Source organism: Pteropus alecto, unplaced genomic scaffold, assembly GCF_000325575.1.
Source record: "Pteropus alecto unplaced genomic scaffold, ASM32557v1 scaffold98, whole genome shotgun sequence".
Lineage (NCBI taxonomy): Eukaryota > Metazoa > Chordata > Mammalia > Chiroptera > Pteropodidae > Pteropus > Pteropus alecto.
In genome coordinates, this window is record NW_006443570.1 from 13284785 (window position 1) to 13306147 (window position 21363).

Below are 21363 nucleotides of genomic sequence, written 5' to 3' on the forward strand. Positions count from 1 at the left end.
ATCAGAGAAAAGCAAATTAAAACCATAGTTTATAATCACTAGAATGGCTCATAAATTGCTGTTAAGAATGAAAAATAGTATAGTCATTTTGGAATTCTTTCCTGACAGTTCCTAATAAAATTAAATACGTGCCCACCTTATGAGACAATTGTTCCAGTCCTAGGTATATGCCCAAAAGATATAAATGTATTATGTCAAAAAAAAAAAAAAAGAAAAAAGACTTGTACAGGAAAGTTTAAAGCAGCTTTATTCATAATAAGCCCCAAACTGAAAACAACAGTATAATGGACACATAAACTGTGTTATATTTGCACTGTACTGCAATGTTAAAAAAAAAAAAGAGAACTAGTGATAGTGACAAATGTAACACATGGATGAAGCTCAAAAACATTAAGCTGAATAAAAAAAGCCAGACACAAAAAGAATAGGTAGAGAATGATTTCATTTACATGAACTTTAATATAGATAAAGCTAATGTATAATAATGGTAAAAGTCAGGGTGGTAATCTCTAGGTCGAAGGTAGTACTGATTGGAAGAGGGCATAGAGAACTTTCTGGAATGACAGAGATATTCTAATTTTGATCTGAGTGGTGATTATGTGGGTGTAAAACTTCATCAAGTTGTATGATTAAGATACACGCATTTTTGCTACAGGTAAATTATACTCTGTTTAAAAAAATTCTTCAAAGGTGATCCGAAGTACAAATTTATGAAGTTTTCAAGTTGGAAGGGAATTTGGAAATAACCTACTTCAATTCCCTCATTTTATGGAAGAAAGCCTTGGGTGTTGAAGCAATTTGCCAAGCAGGTAGTTAAAGGCAGAGCTGAGACTAGAATCAGAGATTCAAAGGTTACTGGTCACTATTCTTTCCACTACAGTCAGCTTCCAAAACAAGGCTTTCCCTGGGTATAATTATTTTCACTTTGATTATTTGCTTTAGCTTTTCTCTGACAGTTTTCAACAATATCCAGGGGAATATTGTGAGCTCTGGTTCTGACTAGTTGCCCGGGTGAGGTCTCAGGCTGCTTTTTAATTGCTCACCGGGCTTCCATATTCAATGGAGAGAGGCTCTTTTGTTTGTTTCTAAGTTTATAGATGACACCTATAAGCATAAGCCTCTCAGGCTCTTGGACACAATTTAAAATAGTGTGGCACTAACAGTTTGACACTAATGTCACTAAGACAAATGGAATTCCCGGTTCAGACTTAAACAAATGCTAATACTGCCCTCAATATTGTCCCTCTGCCACCACAGTCTCAGGCAACAGACTACATAAACAGTCCAGCCTTGTATTAAAAATGTAGTAATAAAGGTACAAAAAAGAAAAGTTGGGTCTTTTGCCCAAAAAGTCCCATGTAAATATGTGGTGTATCAACAGTGGGGAGAATTCCATCAATTCCTCCTCAAAATGCTTAGGAAAGACTTAAAGTCATGTCAAGGACTTGGTGCTTGCAAGAGAAAGCAAAGGCAAGGTTTTAGTTGACACAAAGATTTATTCAAAGAAGCAATGTGTCATCAGAAAAACTTTCCCAACAGCTTCTTCTACTTCTGTTTACAGTTTCTTCATCTTCAAGTGGGGCAATCATTTGTTTCTTAATTGTGCTGAGCTAAATTTTTCCACATTGTTAACTTGAATTTCATCTTCTAACATCCTATAAATATTAGAAAGAAGAATGAGAGGAATATTTAAATCAGGAGAGAGATGTGGCCGGCACTTTCCTGATGGGCAAATCAGGTCTTTTCCCTATGTTCTTAATGGCTAAAACTTATTTTTAATTCTACATGGACAGTAGGTGTTTATTAGATGAAAGATGAAATAGTCAATAAACTTCCTCATTCCTAACAAAAAAAAGCCAAGCTTAATATGAGTTTGATTATTTACTAAATGTTTCAAGTATAAATAGTGTCAAAATAAAATTACTGACCTCCTTTTTCCCCCTCTGAGGGACTGTTCACAGGTCAAAACTAAGCCTTCTTTTAATTTCACCCTTATCCATAATCCTCTTACTGATCCCACATAGGCTTTGAATACCCAAGGTACAAGAATGCCTGCAGTTTTCGACACCTTATAATCACAAAGACTATCTGGAACTCTATTAAATGAAAACCACACAATTTATTCAAAGAAATATTTTAATATTTCTAAAGAACTTTGTATCCTTTATATCTGAGAATTACTTTGGGCAATAATTTGAATGCATCCCTGCCCAAAAAGGTGAAACAAATTTTTGCATAGGAAATCTTAAATTCTTTTAACAAATGTAGAAGAATGAATAGGTAGTTAAACATGACCTGTTTCAGCAAAAGTTCAAGACCATGATTATAACGTCATGGCTTCTGTCACTCAGCTATAGATTTAGAATCACAGAGTGAGGTGAGCTCATCATGATAGACTGAACGATGTTTCTTACAAATCTCTTTGCCTCTTACCACCAGCATCTCTTGTGTCTCTGATGGCTTTCAGATACCGTGATGAAATTTGTACAGCAAAAATAACATTTCTCTTGAGTCAAGAACAGCAACAAATACCAGTTCTGCAACTCTGTCCCTATTTATTGAAATGCTTGCTGTAACACACTAAATACATTATGTACCAAAGCCTGCTCTAAAGGATAGAAACTTATTTTACTTATCTGTCACAATTTTCCTTCTCCTACTGTTTCCTTCCTTAGAAATGTACATAAATGCCACTCCCACCACTTCTAACACTTTTCTCTAAAAAATGTTTACTTTAGTAGAGTTTGACAAAGATGTCTGCTCTTCATATGAGCCAGGCATAAGTTTGTCTTTAAATCTCAGTTGTTTTGAGTTCTTTCTTGGTAACCATCAATTTCTCTAGTCAAACTACAAACCAATACAAACGAATTTAGGATAAACCAGATCTTTCTAGGTTCTTTGTGTGGGTGACTCAAAAGCAACTAGAGTTGCTATTGCGTTATCCAACAAGCACAGCCTTCAAGTATTGAAACAAGAACATCAGTCACCGATGTGGGAAACAAAGTTAGAAAAACAATGACAGCTCTTATATTTTCTCTTCAGAAGTCCTACACCTTTATCAAAAGAGGGATACGTGTTATAAGGGACAAATGATGGGAAGAAATTCTTAGATACCTAATCAAAAAGAATGTATAGAGGGAAAAAAAAGATAAGTAATCCATGTAGTGCTTTGGATAGAAATACTGTCTATAATTCAGAGACACTGATGTTAATTAGTTGAACACAGGAAAAATGGAGTAGTTCCTTCAAATCCCATTTTTTCTGGGTTGCTTGTATGGGTAAATAAAAATCTGATAAAGTCTATTTCCATTATGGTCTTCTCCTTTGTCAACAAAAGAACACCTCACGATTACTTAATTCAAAATCTTAAGTAGGATAATGTCTTTTGAATAACCAAAGAGCAGATGAGACATGTTATGGAAATAGCACCTTCTGATAACGCAGTTATACATCTTCTGAGTCTAAAATACCCTTATTTATATAGAGATGCAAAAAGTATAGAATTTACACTGTACCTAAATCACCTAAGTCAATAAATAAAAAACACATATTTTAGGAAATGTGTTCTATGTGAAGGAATGAAGCACAGAAACACTAAATGATCAAGAAATTGTGAAAAAAAATTCTTAGAAAAAGCAGCACAACTCTCTACTGCTCTTTTAGTTTCAACAGAACAACACTGCCAGATTAACACACAGATATCAAAACATAACATGCACACCCAAGGTTTAAATAAAATATTTTCACTTTGAAAACTGTTACAATTGTCAAAAGATTTAATCATACCACAACAAATTTTTAAATTCTGTGGCTCTGAAAAGTAATTGCGTGAAAAATAATTATATCACCACTAGTTTAGAAAGACAGAGCAGGAGTTGTCATTAAAATAGAGGGACAACTATGAAATATGCCACAGGAACAATGAAAAATATGTTATATTTAGTCGTATAAATTGCTTGAAGGTAAGACAAAGCAATGGAGCCCCATCAGAGGAGGTGCCACATTGGTCAGATCTCTAAGCAAAAGCAATCAAAACTCCAAATAAGCATATTCATAGCATGCAGCTGACTCCAACGCCTGGGCCATAATCAGAGAAGCACTTTCTGGTTCAGGAGCAATTACAAACATTTATTAGGCTCTTTTTAATAGAAGAATCCAAAAACAGAATTTTCCCATAAATTTCTTTTCATAAAGAATCCAAACCATTTAGCCTCCATCATGTTACATATCAATAGAAAAGTAAGTCTGTTACATCAGTGGTCCTATCAGATAAAACAGATGAAATTTCCCCAACAAAACATTTTTCACTCAAAAAAATATGTGGAACAAGAGGGGTCCAAACCATTTGAGAAGTAGAGAAATATTCTTAAAAGTCCAATTCTTCCTCTATGGGGTTTCTTTAGCTCAAATTTAGAGAAAGCAGCACCCACATTTCGTTGTTCTGGCTGTCTTTCAGAAGGAACTACGGCTTTTTAATAGTCCTAGAAAAATAACAATTTAGTCACCAAGAAGTTCTTTCTCTACTCAAAAGATTGGTACTTTCGGGCAGAGGCTCAGAGCAGGACAGTATCCTAGAAATTCCTGTGATCTGTCTCTGATGGAAATGAAAGCAAGTCAAAGGCCGAGATCTAATTCCTTATTCAAACACCAACTTTAAAACTCTTCTGCAACAGAGTTAAACAAAACTATAGTTGTAATAGTTCACTGATATTCCTCTCTGTGGCAAGACAACTTTACAGAGTACTAAAACTGAGACAGTGCTACATGATTAAACATGGAGTATTACTGCAGATTACGGCATTGAATATGGCAATTTTTAATAACATACATGGTAACTGCTTTAGTGACATGCGTTTCACTTGACTGGTAGCTAGTGACTTGACTCTAAAATATTAATAATATGGCAGTTTAAGAATGTTAAAACAACAACGACAACAAAGCCTACTATTATAATCTTGAATGAAATACTTTAAATTAAAATACATCATTTCCAGGATTCTTAGTTGTAAATGATAATTCCAGATGAGCGGGATCTGTTGGCATTCTCAGAGTGAAACTATCAAGAAGATTTATTGTTTAAGTCACCTTTCTCAATAACTCATTCAATGCAGGGAACCAAGGATAGAGACTTGGCACATTTCTGTGCTTGTTTCCAGGGGACAACCATGCGTTGCCAAGTTAAAGCAGAGGGACAAGTATGAGTCCTCTAAAGTAAGAGTCTACATTAAAAATGAAGGCACAGCCCTGGATGTGGACAGCTCAATCAGACACAAGAGGCAATCCAAAGACAAAAAAAAAAAAAAAGAAGAAGAAGAAGAAGAAAAAAGCTAAGAAAATGTACAAAGACTATTAACTTTCAAACTTCAAAATCCATCTAGAGACGGAATCAGAAACAGAAGCTTTGGTCTTTTAAAAGTGACCTTCATAGATCAGTTTTATGTTTGTTTCCATTTTCTTTCACAGTTTAAGCCTCAATCAAATCAGCAGTCTCTAGGGATTTTGAAATTGCTATAGATTAAAATCCTCTCTGACTCAACTGTTTGACTAATGCCAAGTATTTAATAATTCTACTTGTAAGAGACTTTTTTTATGAAACCCTGCTCTATGCTATCTTCAGATGCTCCACAGCTGTGTCATAATATAAAGCATCACTGTCCTTATATTTGTTATCACTGTATTTAGAGATGAGAAAATTATTACAAACAGTTCTATTATTTGGCAGGCCTGGCAGAAAACCGTTTTTACAATACTAATGTAGAAACTATCACCTACAAAGACAGAGATCTACTTTGAGGCACTAATGATACATATTCATGGCTTGGTTCCAAGAATGGGAAGTTAATAACTGTGATAGATAGACTAGAGTTAAGTTAATGAATTTCTAAACTTTATGCTTTCAATAATAAAACCATTTAAGCCATAGCATTTGGACTCTCTACTTCCACAGATCAGGCACTTTGATACTCAACAGGTTGAGAAAATTGAATCCATATATTGTATTTACGTTCTCTGTCAAGGTTGCTTCTCCACATTCGAGAGATCAAAGGCAAAGCAGTCATCAACGCTGTAGCCTTCAATACTGTGTTCATTACACTTAATCAAGTGCCAACTCCACGGCATCATTCACCAACCTTAACAATATTTAAATGCATGGCATCATTCAGCAACAAATGTAGGCACAGTACTGTTTACACACATAGACATACACACACACAATCCACAAATAAAGCAAAACTAAACAAACAAAAGGTGGCAGAAAAATATATAATTTTTTACATTGTGCAAGAAAAGAAATTAAAAATGCACAAAACTACCCAATAAGCATTTTGGAGGTGTTTTTCTACCTGAGGCAGCATCAATCACGGTAGAAAGTCCCCTTCGATCAGAGACTGGACGGGATGACCCTGGCATGCTGACTGGGTCAGAGCGGACCGGCTGGATCCTGCAATGCAATTTAATTTAATTCACATATGTTACTGGCATCGAAACTGTCGCTCGCTACAACAGACCTTAAATCAGGAATGCTGGAGTAGCTCAATCCATTAAAGAACCATTCATTCTAAAATAAGACAAACAGGGGAGCTGCAGTCCCTAATTCTTGCACAAGTCTAAAGCACAGCAAACATTCTCTACACTCCAACCCCTTATTCTCTTTGTATGTTATTCAATAGATTTTAAGTAATGGATTGAAAAATTGATATTAATTTAAAAGAAATAAAATAAGAAGAATGAGAAAGAAACAAAATATTTTATACTGAAACCTTTGGCGTTTGCAAGAAACAAACATGAAGAATTTTGAAAATCCTCTAATTCATGATAGTGCCATAGCTAGCAACACCTTCCATAAAAGGCAGCAATACAAGATATAAAATTTTTAGTAACTCCCTTAAAATCCTCAACGATAGTTTCTTTATATATGACAACAAGCATAGGATAATGAAGCTGTGTTGGGATGTGACTGCCAGGCGTTTAGCTAAGATCACTACTATCTAATTGAGTTACTTCCATAAAATTACCAATTAGCATGTAAAAATCAATTAGAGTCTCAGCAAAACTGCAATTTACTACATACAATTTCAAGCTGCTTACGAATGGTAAATCTACAAATGCCAAGAGTCTATTTCCAGCTGTATTAGATTAATATTACTCACATTAAAATATCTGCAGGACTAAAAGATCTGAGAGTCCCAAGGAACATAGAGGAATAAAACCTTGTTATAACAACATATGCATGCATTTTGGTAATTTGTTTATTCAATAAGTATTTGCTGAATATTAATCATGCGTCAGTATTATTCTAGCAACAAGCAGAAACAAAAGATGAAATACAAGGTCTATGTGCGGATATGTGGTATAGCACATTAATATTCATGACGAATGCAATAGAAAAGTAACATGTGAACATGAATGAAGTAAGTAATAAAAGCTCCGAATGAGGAAATGGAGGAATGAATGAATGGTCCACAGCAGATCGAGAAGATTTTGTGGAACTGTAACAGGAATTGCATCTGTGTACAATAATCGGATATGTTTTATATGCAGAGGAGCAAGAAGTGCACTTTCAGCACTGAACAAGCAAACCCTTGGATTTGTGACTGAACGTGACAAGTGCAGTGTGCCTTGAGGAGCATGATTTGGCTGAAACATAGAGTTCATAGTGGACCCTGGTGGAAGATAAGAGGTTGATAAGCATCGTGGGACAGATTATGGAAGCCTGAAATGTCAAGTATGAATAGTGGAAAAGACTAGTTATTGAAAGCACAGTGTAAATGTATGTGTATTTTTTATATGAAAGAAAGAAACGGGAAGGAGGTGAAGGACAATGCATTTGATCTAGTGCTAGAAGCTGGAAATGTTGATATACAAATACCGATCACTGCTCTAGTGGACAATATGGTTTACTACCCAATATTTGTACACACCAGCTTATTTTTCTAAACCAGTCATGGAAATCCCATCATCTCATGGCAGAGATTACTTAGCTCTGGGATGGACAGGCCTAAGGCAATTTGGGCCAATGAGAAAAAAGAAGCAATTTATTTTAATTTATGCAAAAGATGATTTTCTGGTTGTTAAGAGAAACAAGCAGCTAGTCTGTTAGATACGGTCAGTTAGCCAAAGTAAAATCCTTCTTGGTATAAACAGATTAGATGAGTTAGTAAATTTCCTATTATTAATTCAATTTCCATTGGAGTTTCTGAATAATTCAATTTTGGGTGAGGTGTACATGGGGCTACATATGAAACAAGACTGGCCAAAAATTGTTAAAGGTGGGTAATAGATACATGGAGGTTTATTCTATTACTCTCTTTAACTTTACATATGTTTTTATGCTTGAAATTTTTCCATTAAAAAAAAGACGAAAATAAAACAAACTGGTAGGGGTGATGGAAGTGTTCTGGAATTAGATGGTGGGGACATTAAATATGTTAAAAACAACTGAATTATACAGGGAAGTTTATGTGCATTATGTATCAATTAAAATAACATGAACAAGATCTGAGGATATAATATATAAGCTGTTTGCTATAGTTGTTAACACTGTATTAGATAACTGAAATTTGCTAACAGAGATCTTAAGTGTTCTCACCAAAAAACAAAAAATCACATGTGTGTATGTGTATGTGTGGGGGGCGGTGGGCGGGGAGAGGTTGAGAGTAGTAGCAATGGACTAGCTGAAAAAATTAAATGTAACCAATGTCTCAGAAGCTAATCTTGAGGGCAAAACTAGACTTCATATTACATTATGAAGACTTATTTTACATTATCTATTTCTCAGGTCATTGACCTTTTTACATTAGGGAGCTACAATGAGGTTAAGCCGTGCCTGGTTCCCTGATGGATATGAGAGTCAACACCACGCCTGCCTGTTCCCTATTTTAGCTAGCGTACAGGGAGGCAGACTATCATAGCAACGAATAATTCGTAGTAATATCTTATGGGGTACAGGATAGGGTCCTGGGTCAGTTCAGCCAAAAAAAAAAACTCTAAACAAATTCTTCACAATTTACAGGAGGAAGTCAGGCCAACAACCATATTGCCATTGTGCATAAGCTTAAAGAAATGTTGAAGAAACAGCGTTGAGGAGATGGGACAGAGTGACAGCAACAGGAATGAAGAGAATATAAATATTTGGATTTCTAATCAGATGCTGGGCTGGAAATGGTACTATACAGGACATTTATAAGTGAAATGACATATGACAAATCTAAATTTCCCATCAAAATTGTGTTCTAATGGGGATCGAGGTCTTAATCAAGGGCTGATATGCTCAAATTTTAAATATAAATTATAACAATTGGATAAAGAATATGTGGTACATATATACAATGGCATATTTATATTACTTGACTATAAAAAAGAATGAAACCTTACCATTTGTGACAACACAATAGACCTGGAAGGTATTATGCTAAGTGAAATAAGTCAAATACCATATGACCTCATTTATTTGTGGAATCTACAGAACAAAATAAACGAACAAACAAAACAGTAATAGACTCATAGGTACAGAGAACAAACTGATGGTTGCTGGATGGGATGGTGGTTCAGGGGATGGGTGAAAAAGATGAAAGAATTAAGAAGTACAAATTGGTAGGTATGAAATAGTCTTGGGGATGTAAAGTACAGCATAGGGAATATAGTTAATAATATTGCAATAACTGTGTATAATGTCAGGTGGGTACTAGACTAATCAGATGGATCACTTCGTAAATTATATAAATGTGTAACCACTATGCTGCACACCTGAAACTAATATAAAATAATACTGAATGTCAACTCTAATTGAATAAATAAATTAATTTAGAAAAAGGAAATTAGGGACTTAAAATATTATATAAATTACAAATGCGATCAAAAGAAATTTAATAAATCTGTGACCCAATATGAAGGTTTCCAAAGTTTATATGTGTCCAATAAACATGACAATATTCTAATCAAACATAAAGAATTTAAATTCATTTAAACAACAAACAGTGAGAGCTGTTTAGTGTAAGAAAAATGAAAATCCCTGAAGAAAATTCTGGAAGGATTTCAGGCATATAGCATTGTTCGAAGAAGTAATTCAGAGAGCTCTTAGATAAGGATTATGTCTGAAGTAACTAAGAAAGCCAGAGGCGGTCATGAAATCAACGAACAGAGTTGTATATATGGGAGCTAGAGATAGTCTTCAAAAAAAAAAAAAGGGACAGAGTCTTATCATGGCAGCGGGTAACAGTCATCAGAAACAAACAAACAAAAAAAATTAGTGTCTTGTGAGCAAGCCAGTAAAGAGAATAAACACAGACTTATGGGTCACCTATTTTAAAAGCCTTACTATTAACATCTAAGTAACCGAATGTGTTATAAATATAAATGACTATGCACTGAATCACTAAGTTGAGGACTGACTAAACTTGACTTCCTGAAAATTTACAATTGAAATTGGTCTAGCACTCACTGTATTGTCACTATCGTGTGTCAACCTGGGGAAATTTCTAGAAAGGGAAAGAAAATATGCTAGGCAAAAAAAAAAAAAAAAGCAACATGTATGAAAGAAATAAAAGACAAAGCAAACTAAGCAAAAAATTAAAACACTAAAAAAGGTGTTAAAGGAGACATGTTCAATTATAGGAATTATTGTTAAAGAAGAAACACGTTGGCCTAATCCACCTCTGCCACAGCTGCTTTGTTACAAAGATTTATTGTCGATGTTGACAAAGAGGTAGATAAAAATGTATTTCCAACATCTGTTCAGAATATATTTTTCCACATTTTTTTAAAAAAGATGCAAGAAAAAGGTCAGAGGGCTATTTTAGATTCAACTAAAGATACATTATAGAATTTTGTCTGAAGACAAGGACAGAAGGAAATTTAAATTTAGGTGGTGAACACACAATGCAATATACACATGATCTATTACTGAACTGTACACTTTAAACCTATATAATTTTATTAACCAATGTCAACCCAATAAGTTTAATAAAAAAAATAAAAAGAAGACAAAGAGAGGGAAATTATATTACATTAGACTGAGTCCTTCATTGCCTGTTGTACCTAAATGTGTCAGTCTTGGTATAACAAACTAAACTGCTAAGCAAATTGAACTGCAAAAGTCAAAAAGTTCTCAGCTGCATTAAAAAAACAAAACAAAACCCGATAATAAAAGCATACTGTGTAGACCTTGTATTATGACTCTTACAAATGAGGAATATCTTTGATAAACAAAAGTATATATAGATGATAAACTATAGGTAAATTTATATCAACACTTTCTCATCCAAAAACTTTTTAAAGCCTAAAGAATTAATATGCAAGATTAGGACAGATGTAGTTTAATTGAAAGATAAAACATCAGAAAAATCAGGAAAGGAGAATATCATAAGACTTTAAGCAGTTAGAAATATGAGTAAGGCATCACAAAATGAGATGGCTTTAAGAAGGGTACTGAATATTCAATACAGGGAAATACGATCTGAAACACAAATATTTATTTGTGCAAGGATCCCACATAAGATCTCCAGCGATAATGATGACTTACAACTTACAGTGCATATATTCAGCAACATGATACTGTGCCGAAAATGTAAATATTACCTTAGATGCTCATTACGAATGAACATATTAATCTAGCCAAATGACTCCCTAGTTCTTATTTCTTACCTGAGACTATTGAGATCAAGATCATCTGTATCAAAATCCAAAAGGGGCTGTGGAGTATCACTTGGACCATGAGACTGCAACACAGATGAACTGGATGATATGACTGTGGTTTGGCCTGAGGGATGGATGGTTTTGAACTGGAACTGTGGACCCATCCACAGACGCCTGTGAGGTCCAGTGTGCGTTACAATTTCTACCTGAAACAGATTAGGAACCGGGATTAAATGTGCTATGATTTCTTTTTGAGAGTCTTTCATGATCCCCCACTCCTGTCTCTGAACACCCACATTCTCCAAGACACCCATCTTAACCAAGTGGGGAGAGGAACGGGACATCCACAATCAAAAGGCAATATCACAGCCTAATAGACATTCACCTTATCCCTCCTACAGGTTTTCACAAAAATAAACAAAAAATTCATTTTAAGTGTGTATGTGTGCATGTGGTGTGTATAAATACACACACACAACCCACACACATACAATACAAAAATCACATAAGAATAAAAAGACCAGTTTCCTGCCTCATATAACTAGTGTCAGCTCCCTAGGGACTACGTTTTTCCTTCACTCTAGACAGTACTTACCACTCTGTGGGCATGCACTGAATACTACACCTATAAATCTACAAATTAAAAGTAATTCTTTCACTGAGGATCAAGTTCACGACAAACCTGAAGTTATTCTTGAACCATTCAAGGAAAAGAAACCATCTGAAATAATTTTAAACACCCAAAGCCCAATTTCTTTCCACAATTAAATATTATAATATTTACTATATTGCCCTCAAACTCTCCCAAAATCCACTTTCAAATGAAGAGAGTAGTGCATATTTTCTCTCAAACCAGATATGTCTTTAAAATACTATTACTTATTTAAAGTGTTTTCTCAACTACCATGAACATTGACACAGGTATTTTAAGGGCTACCAAACAGTAAGTCCAAAATGCTTTATGAATTTTATGTTCTATGGAGGGGGAAAGGAATGTTGCCAATATTACATTGAACATTTTAAAGACAAAGTAGAGGTAAAACATACTGGGTAAAACTTCAAAACAAACATATTATGTGATTTTACATATGAGCAACGTGAATGAGTGACTAAATATGGGGACCTCTGGTGAAAGTCTATTTCTCAATGTCTTGTAACTGCTACATCCATGTCTGTGTATGTACTTTATGGAACTGACTTCCCACGTGCTTTCTTTTTGCCCTGAGTTCTTTTATATTTAATCACATTTCTCTGATTGCAGTGATTAATTCTGAACAAAGCATAACTGAAAAGGTTCACAGAGTGCAGCTCTGTGTTTGCAAGTCCTAATGGGCAAAAAAAGCATCATGGTCTTGGAACAATATTCACATTCCCACTAATCACAGAAGGAAAACTACTCAGATTTAGGACAGTGATTTCTGATTCAAGTAGTTGTATTCAGCAATGTAAATTAGGCCACAGATAAAGCATTCTGGGTATTTTAAGCTCAAAACCGTCAGTGTCACAGAGCCGAGAGGTAAACAGATGCCTGTGCAATTTCACTGAGGCGATGGCCAGATGTTCCTATTCACTCTCCTGTTGTGTGCAGTACAAACATATTGTATACACTTTCACACTGACAGCACACATTACCCCTTTTTCTAATTGAAAAGTTGAAGTGAAGGACAGTGGTTTCTTTGCCAATCTTTTTTTTTTTTCTTTATTGTGGTATCCTCAAGAAAGGATGTTCCTCCATGTGCCAGGACCTGAAGCACTGACCCTCCTTCGAGGGGCTTCCTGTGAGTATTTTAGGTGCGATGAAATGTGTCACCCAGAAACAATTTGGTTCTCCAGTGTCCTCACTCCCTTTAGTTTTTCGGGCTACCCTCCCTGAGAAAGCAATGTAACTGCACCCAGCCTCCACTGAGGCACCTGTCTGATGAAAAGCCACTGGATTGGTAATCTGAGACAGGTCATTAACTTCACCAAATGATGTCAGACTTGAAGCAGACATAACAGCATTTGTAATGAAGTCGTTTATAATCTCATCATTTTGAAATCTGCCCAAGGACCTTTTATTTTAAAGCCCTTGAGATGAAGACAGCTTCACCTGGCAAGGGGAGAAAGGGTCAGTTGAAACTGCTCCAGGACTGGTTCAGAAATGACTGGAAGTAGCATTACATAAGCTTAGGAAAAGACACCCAGTCAGGCACAACCAACACTTGTGCAGATTAGAAAGCTGAACTTTCCTAATCAAAGTATGGGCCCAATCTTCGGAAAATGTTGCCTCCATAAAACAAATCCCAAAGATTATTGAATGGCTTCACTGTTTTAATAAGGTCAATTCTTATTTTAACCCAAAGCATCTACCTAAAATCTAAGGTCCTAAAGGATATAAATGGATTGCTGGAAAGACAGGCATATTTTATGCCCTCTGTATGAAAGCTAATGTACACATGTGTGTGTATACAACATGGGTGTATGTATCCCTATAGCAGTATCTATGAGAAATTCTTCATATGGAAAGACAAATGATCAATTATTAGCAATTCTAAAAAGAGTTCCCGATTCTGTCCATTTTCTTCTAAGAAAAATAATTTTTAAAATTCAAGAATAGAAACAGGCACTCTAACAGGCCAAACATTTCGGAGTTTTACCTGAGAAAGCCATTCTTCATCTTCCTGTCCACTATGGTCAGAAGCTAAACTGTCATAGGACCCATGCCGAGTAATGGGGCCAGGACTTCCAGGGGGGACCACTACAGGAAAAAGAAAACACATTTAAATAACTTCAATTCATGCGGTGGAAAAAAATGAATGTGGGCAAAACCATCCTGGATCCTGTGATAATTTAAAAGATAAAACATGACATTTAATGCACAAAGGCGATTCAAATAATTAATAAATAAGAATGAATTTCTTAGCAATAAGAAAGATCTCCAATTAAGAGCACACTTTAAAAAAATATCTACAGGAATTTAGTTGTGACATATATCACTGAAAAAGAAAGAAATAACTTACTACATCTAAACAGCACAAATACATTAAGGAGCAGAGACAAATCCATTAGACATGTACCAATACACTTCCCGGCCTTTAGGATTTAGGACATTTAAATCACCTCCAGTTAACAACAATAACAACATTTAATACGATGCAGTTCCTATAATTCAGGAAGGAATTTTTAAAACAAATGTCGAATAAGATTTTTAAGAATCTTTCATATAAATGGAAGGTATAAAAAAAGCATTTTTAATTTAAAAACACTTTTAATTCCTGAAACATTTCATTTATCCAAAAAATTTTTATTTTCTTAGATATTTCAGTTGTTTCTCTGATTCTAATGTGGTAGGAGACAGGCTTAAATTACAAAGAGCCTGCCTTCTCATACAAAGAGGAACCTGTGCTTAGTCAAAGCAATAAAATGATTCAACAAATATTTATTGAGTTCCTACTATGAACCAAATGTTATCCGCATAAAAGCTTAGCCTCTTCTTTAAAGTCTCATATTATTTATTTGCTTATTTTTATTATAAAATAGACTTTATTTTTAAGAACAATTTTAGCATCACAACAAAATTAAGAAGATTTAGAGATTTCTCATAAACTCTCTGTCTCTATACATCATTTTAATACTAAAGGAAATAATGCAACAAAGTACTGGGAAGAAAGAGAGAAAAGAAAAAGAAGGGGGAAAAGGAAGAAGAAAAGTAGATGAGCACTGAAGAAATGTGGTAAGAACGAGAAACAAAATAATTTCATAATTTCCACCGCCCAGAGATAAGTGTATATACTTCTACATGTGCATTTTCCTTAGGCTACATTCCTAAAAATGAAGGCAAAGGATACGAACATATTTAAATTTCTTAATGCATATTAAGAGCAGTGACTATGAATGCTAATCTCACTGCTCTCGTGCCAGGACGAGGTATTCTGAAGAACTAAATCATAGCGAAACAGATAGAAATGAAGTAGACAAAGTAGAACCTAGGGCAAGATTTTAAAGGACACATACAAACACCTTATGTTAACTCGCTGGCAGAGAAGAAATGGTACCTATAAGCCAGGCAGTTACTCATCATATGGGGATAAATAGTATTAAAGTGTAAGATTTGCAGTGGTGAAAACTATTACCTCTTAGTTCTTCAGAATCATAGTTCTACAGCTGAGAGGCACAAAACATAAGTGATCGCCAAAGCATAACACCTAACTTCTTGTGATTTTTTTGAATGATATCATGAAGAAAAGAATACCATAATTATCTAATTAACATTTAAGCATCCTCTTGGAAGTAATTTTGGTATATTTTGTAGGACTAATAAGTAAATTTATGCTTGCAAAAGGCTGAGTTGTTCCCAAACCATATCATCTTTTTAATAAATTTGATATTAAAATCTTAATACGGAACAGAGCAAGAGGATCTCTGAGACTCCTACCCACTAAATATTAGTCAAGAAGATGACTAAGGACAAATATCTAGAAGTCAGGACAAACTATGGAAAGCAGCTGAGGGCAGAGAGGATTTTAAAGAGGTGAGGGAACAGATCATGCAGACATCTGAGGGAAAAGTGTTACCACCACAATATCAGGCACAAAGATTTTGGAGTGGGAACAAGGAGGAAGTGTTTCAGCACTATCAGGAGGCCGATGCGGCTGGCTGTGGAGAGGCAGGTTGAGAGTGGAAGATGGGTCAGTAAGGCAAAGGGGGCAGAAAGGGAAGAGCAGCACACAGTTTACGGCTTGCTTGCTTGCTTGTTTGCTTGACTGATTTAAAGCTAGGGTAATGTGATGGAAAGATATTGGAAAGTTTTAAAGAGAACTGAGAAATTATACTACTGTGTAACTAACTAGTACCTAATGGGAATTTTTCCAGGAGTTTTATGTTGCCTTCTACATATGCTGAGCCTAAGCTGGTCCCTGCTGCAGAATAAGCACTATATAAGTTTTAAATGAATGGATGGGGTTTTGGATTCTGGACTAAGTAATGGCACCAGAATGGTTAGAATCCCATTTATCGATCATTCGAATAAGATAAACTTAAAAATCATCTAATGGCAGGGATAGGGTGAAGAGTTGGATTATAGATGAAATAAGATTAGTCATGAGTTATCGAAGCTGGATGATAGGTACATGGAGAGTCATTATACTATTGTTTTCTAATTTTGTATATGTTTGGAATTTTCCATAGTGAAAAGTTAAAAAAGAAGAGAACATTCCTCCTCCTCCTCTCAACCACCCTCTGCTTTCCAAAGAAAGTGGTAAAAATACCAAATATATAGCTATGAAACATTAAATCTGAATCGAATTCTAAATAGAGATTGTAAGAGGCATTTCCATACCTTATGTTTATGTAAAAATAGTTTTCTAGTTAAGAATGCTTTGAAACATTTGCAAGCATCACAATATAAAAATACATGTCTGGTGGGATATTTTTCAACATGTAAAAAATATCCTTCCCTCTCTCTCACATTCTTTACATTTAAAATTTTCCCCATTCTAGGCAGAAAGAAGATTTCATCTTCACTATCTTGGAAAAGCAATGACATACTAGGTCATAATGAAAGAAGAATTCAAAATCTTGACGTGGGATAAGAAAACGAGATTGCATGTATGATAATTAAGAGCAAAACTTCCATGACCAGTCAATTATTAGGAAAGATATTCTTAAATTGGAACAAGAGTACCATAAACAGAAAGGGGGAGGGGAGAGAAGGATCCTCAAGGAAAGGTAGGAATTGACAGAATCCCAGAAATTTTACTGATGAACAGCTGTGAAAAATCATGTCTTTATTCTTGGGCAGAGTTCAAGGAAGTAGCAAGATATCCCACACTGTGCAAGAGTAGAAAGAGGTATACATATATCTGCACAGCCAAGTCTGTGACAACTTCCCCAAGCTCCCTGCGGATTAGACGATAATCATATTACTATGTGTCCAAGCATAATGTGAACAAAGTCCAAAGAACTTATAGGCTTTGAAATAGAAATAAGGATGAGTGCTGCAGAGACCTATATGAACCAATAACCAATGAACAGGTAGGGAACTGAGACATCTCAATGGTTACAATAAGGACAGAATGTCCCCCAACTATCCCATCTCATATCTTTGCACTATGTAAGCCTTATGAAATTTGGATGCAATTTTGGAGAGGGTAATAATTGATTCGAATTAATTTTTCCATATTTGTTAGAATGGAGGCAAAAAAGAGAACTTAAGAGAGTTTATTTGTAGAAAAAGTTACACATCATGCAAACCTCAGTTTAATGGAACAACATGCATATCTTCTACCTAAAGAAAAACATTTAGAATGTTTTTCATTTCTCAACTGTCCTTAGATAATAAACTTGGGACAGGGAAAGAATATGGAATTCTGAAAAAAAAAATATCTCCACGTTCTATCCTTACATTTATCCCTACTAGTAAAATAATTTAAAACAAGACTATCCATCTAACTAAAAAGGATACACTGTCAATTTGCTTTAGAGAATGCAACTTCAAAGTACTGCCTCAACACACAGGCATTTGATAAGTATAGATCAACAAGCAAGGGCAGGATGAGCAGACCATTATGAGGTAACTGTAAGACAGACTTGTTTATATTGTGTCCTCAGGAAAGCAGATCAGGCTTCTAGTGAGTAAACAAAAGCTAAAAAAAAAAATCACTATGTATTTTGCTGTCTTAAGTGATACGTGGGGGTGCATGTATACGTGTGTGTCTGGGTGTGTGTGTGTGTATGTGCGTGTGTGTGTGTGCGTGTGTGTGTGTGTGTGTGTGTGTGTGTGTGTGTGTGTGTTTTTAGAGCAACAAAAACAAACCTCGTGTGTGTGTGTGTGTGTGTGTGTGTGTGTGTGTGTGTGTGTTTATAGGCAAACAAAAACAAATCGGCTTCAGTGCGGACCTTTGCAAATTAGTCATGTTAATCTAAACACAAAAAACTTTCAAGTCAAAGAACAACACAGTAAAATAACGAACAAAAAGATTAATTGGTCCTTTGAAAATGCTTCTAAGTCTGAATTCTACATACCAAAATTCTCAATCTTACAAAATGGAAAATGTCAATCCATAATATAACTTCTCAAATCCATAAATAGTTTGCACAAGTTCTCTGCTTTTGTATTTTTAGATGTCTTCTGTACCATAATATAAGGATCAATGGCTATAGAATTTATACAAATTACCGACATAAAATATATCATTATTGAGAAAAAGTTAAAAAAGTATTGATCTAGATGTTGTTAAATTATAGCTACAAAGTATTAAGCTACTGAAATAATAACTGCTAAATTAAAGAATTATAAACATAAAACTAACAGATATCGAATGTGACACTCTGAAGTCTCCTTTTTAACACTGGTTAATGGAATGAATATAGATTAATACTTGTAGGTTAGGATATGTAAGTTTGAACCAAGGTTTCAAGGATCAGTTCTTACTAGTCCTAGAGAAATTTTACACTGTTGACATATTTCATCGTGTTTCCTCTAAAACAAAAACAGTATATCCTCGATTCCAAGGAATCAAATTCTTTCAAAAATACTCAAAATGTAGTAGCTAGATCTCAGTAACCTAAGTTTCTCTGCAACAAATCTAGTCTTCTAGGTAGAAAACAAAAGAAAAGTTTTTATCATTAGTATACTGAATATACCTTGTATTAGGGCAGGTAATTACTTTTCTTGGTGTATTCAACATGGTTTAGTATTCAGAATAATAACAGATCTGACTATGGAGCGTACGACAGAATACATAGATAGGGTCTAGGTGTTCCATTAAGATGAAAGAATAAAAAAATAATAATTATTTGCTCCCAGCACTATTTGCTTTTCGAGCAATGAAAAAAAAAAAGATTCGATAATGCATATCAAAGTTAAAAGACTAACCACATATGGGTTACAAGCATCCTTTTTTACATAAAATAATACAAAGCATAATGTTGAACACAGGGCAGTGCTTATTTATGAAACCAAGGAAGGGAAAATCCATTTGGTTCTGTTCAGTTCTTATTCTATTCTTCCCTACATTTCTTAAATTCCCAGCAATAAATTCTCTTAGCTGGAGCTCTGGAAGCTTCAGAGGACATAGCTAATGAACTACAGGTTCTGCCGCTAGCAAACTCCACGCTCCCAACTTTCAGAGATGTTAAGAAGCTATTCTACTCCCTGAAATGAATCTCGATGCTATCAAATCAGGGAAATCTGTTTCTCAAATAAGAAGGGAAATGCCGATCCAAATGGTATCTAGTTTTTTATGTGAGACAGAGCTCTCTGTTTTAGCTTCTGTTGAAACCCCTAAAATATGTTCATATGCTGAATATACAGATCTCGGGAAAAAAAAAAAACTCAGAGTTTTTTTTAATACGAAGGAACAAAGGTGGATCTAAAGATTTTTATTTGGAAGAGTGAGTGTGAGTTGGGTCATACTGGCAGCTGAGTGGGCAATATATTTCAGATTTAGGATCAGACACAGCTTTTGTTTTCCCCTACTCTCCACGTATCCCCACCAATCCTCCACAAACAATAAAACTCTTACCATGCTGAAGTCTTTAGTGGAGACCTGAGAGGTGAATAATGTTGTGCCAGCATTATTCGGTCCTTTAGGTTATTTAGGGGAACATGTTGCCTTTTTCTAGCAACAGAGAAATTTGTGAGTTAAATGACATCATGCTGCCTTGAATGAAACAGCTCAGGCTCAAAGTTCACCCAAAGGCCAACAGTGATAAACTCTCATCCAAGGACAAATTTCAATATATTTTTGGTACTTATTAAAAACAGCATTTATATAGCAGCCATACAATAAGAGAGGGCTCTTTACCAAACTCTGTTTCTGATCAGAAAGCACTCAGGATCTGAGGAAGAAATTCTGCTTGGGAATGTAGTTTCTTAGTACAGAAACTAAAATTTGCCTTTGAAAAAGAAAGGCTCAAAAAACAATACAAAAGAAAAATAGTCTAAGGTATTTCCCAATGAACAAGCAATTCACAAAAGGGGAAATACAGCAGCCAAAAAATACGTAAATAGTAGTAATCAGAGACTTGCGAATTTAAAGTTATGCTCTCACTCTATCAAACTGGCAAAAATTAAACCCTGGTCTTTTAAAAAGTAATTTTTGAAAAAAGGAGAAGGCTCTTAGATAAACAATAACACACTTAACTACCTTAAGAAATGGGGAGCATTCTTATTCTTATTAAGGAGCGACTCTATGTCTACTGAAGTCTAGAAAAGATATTATCTCTCTGATTTATAAATGTTTCCATTTAAATGTAAAGACATTCACTGGCTTTCACATAGAGTAGTTAAGCCATAGCACTACTGGCTATGTTACTGGCTATTCTGCTTATTAGGAGCCATCTCTTGTACAAGTGCAAAAACAGTTGAAGTGTTACAACACATAAAAGGGAACAAGCTTTACCTACGTTATATATTAAACGATCAATGATCTTCCTTGCACCCTGACCCTGAGGTACCATAGATGTTCTCTAATTAATTATTAAAGTTTTCTAACAGTCAGTCATTGTACATCTCTGGTTTCACTTTCCTTTTATTCTACATTCCCAGAAGGACAGTCACAGGCAATATATAATTAGAAAAATGACATATCCTCATTGCCTATGAGATAATAGATTTCACTAGATAAATGACAACACTGGGTACATCTCCTCCCCGCTCTGCTCCATCTCCTTTTCCCTACCCCAAAGTAGCATATAATATTCCCACAGAAGACATAAACTAAGGAGCTTTCATTTGTTATTCCTGCT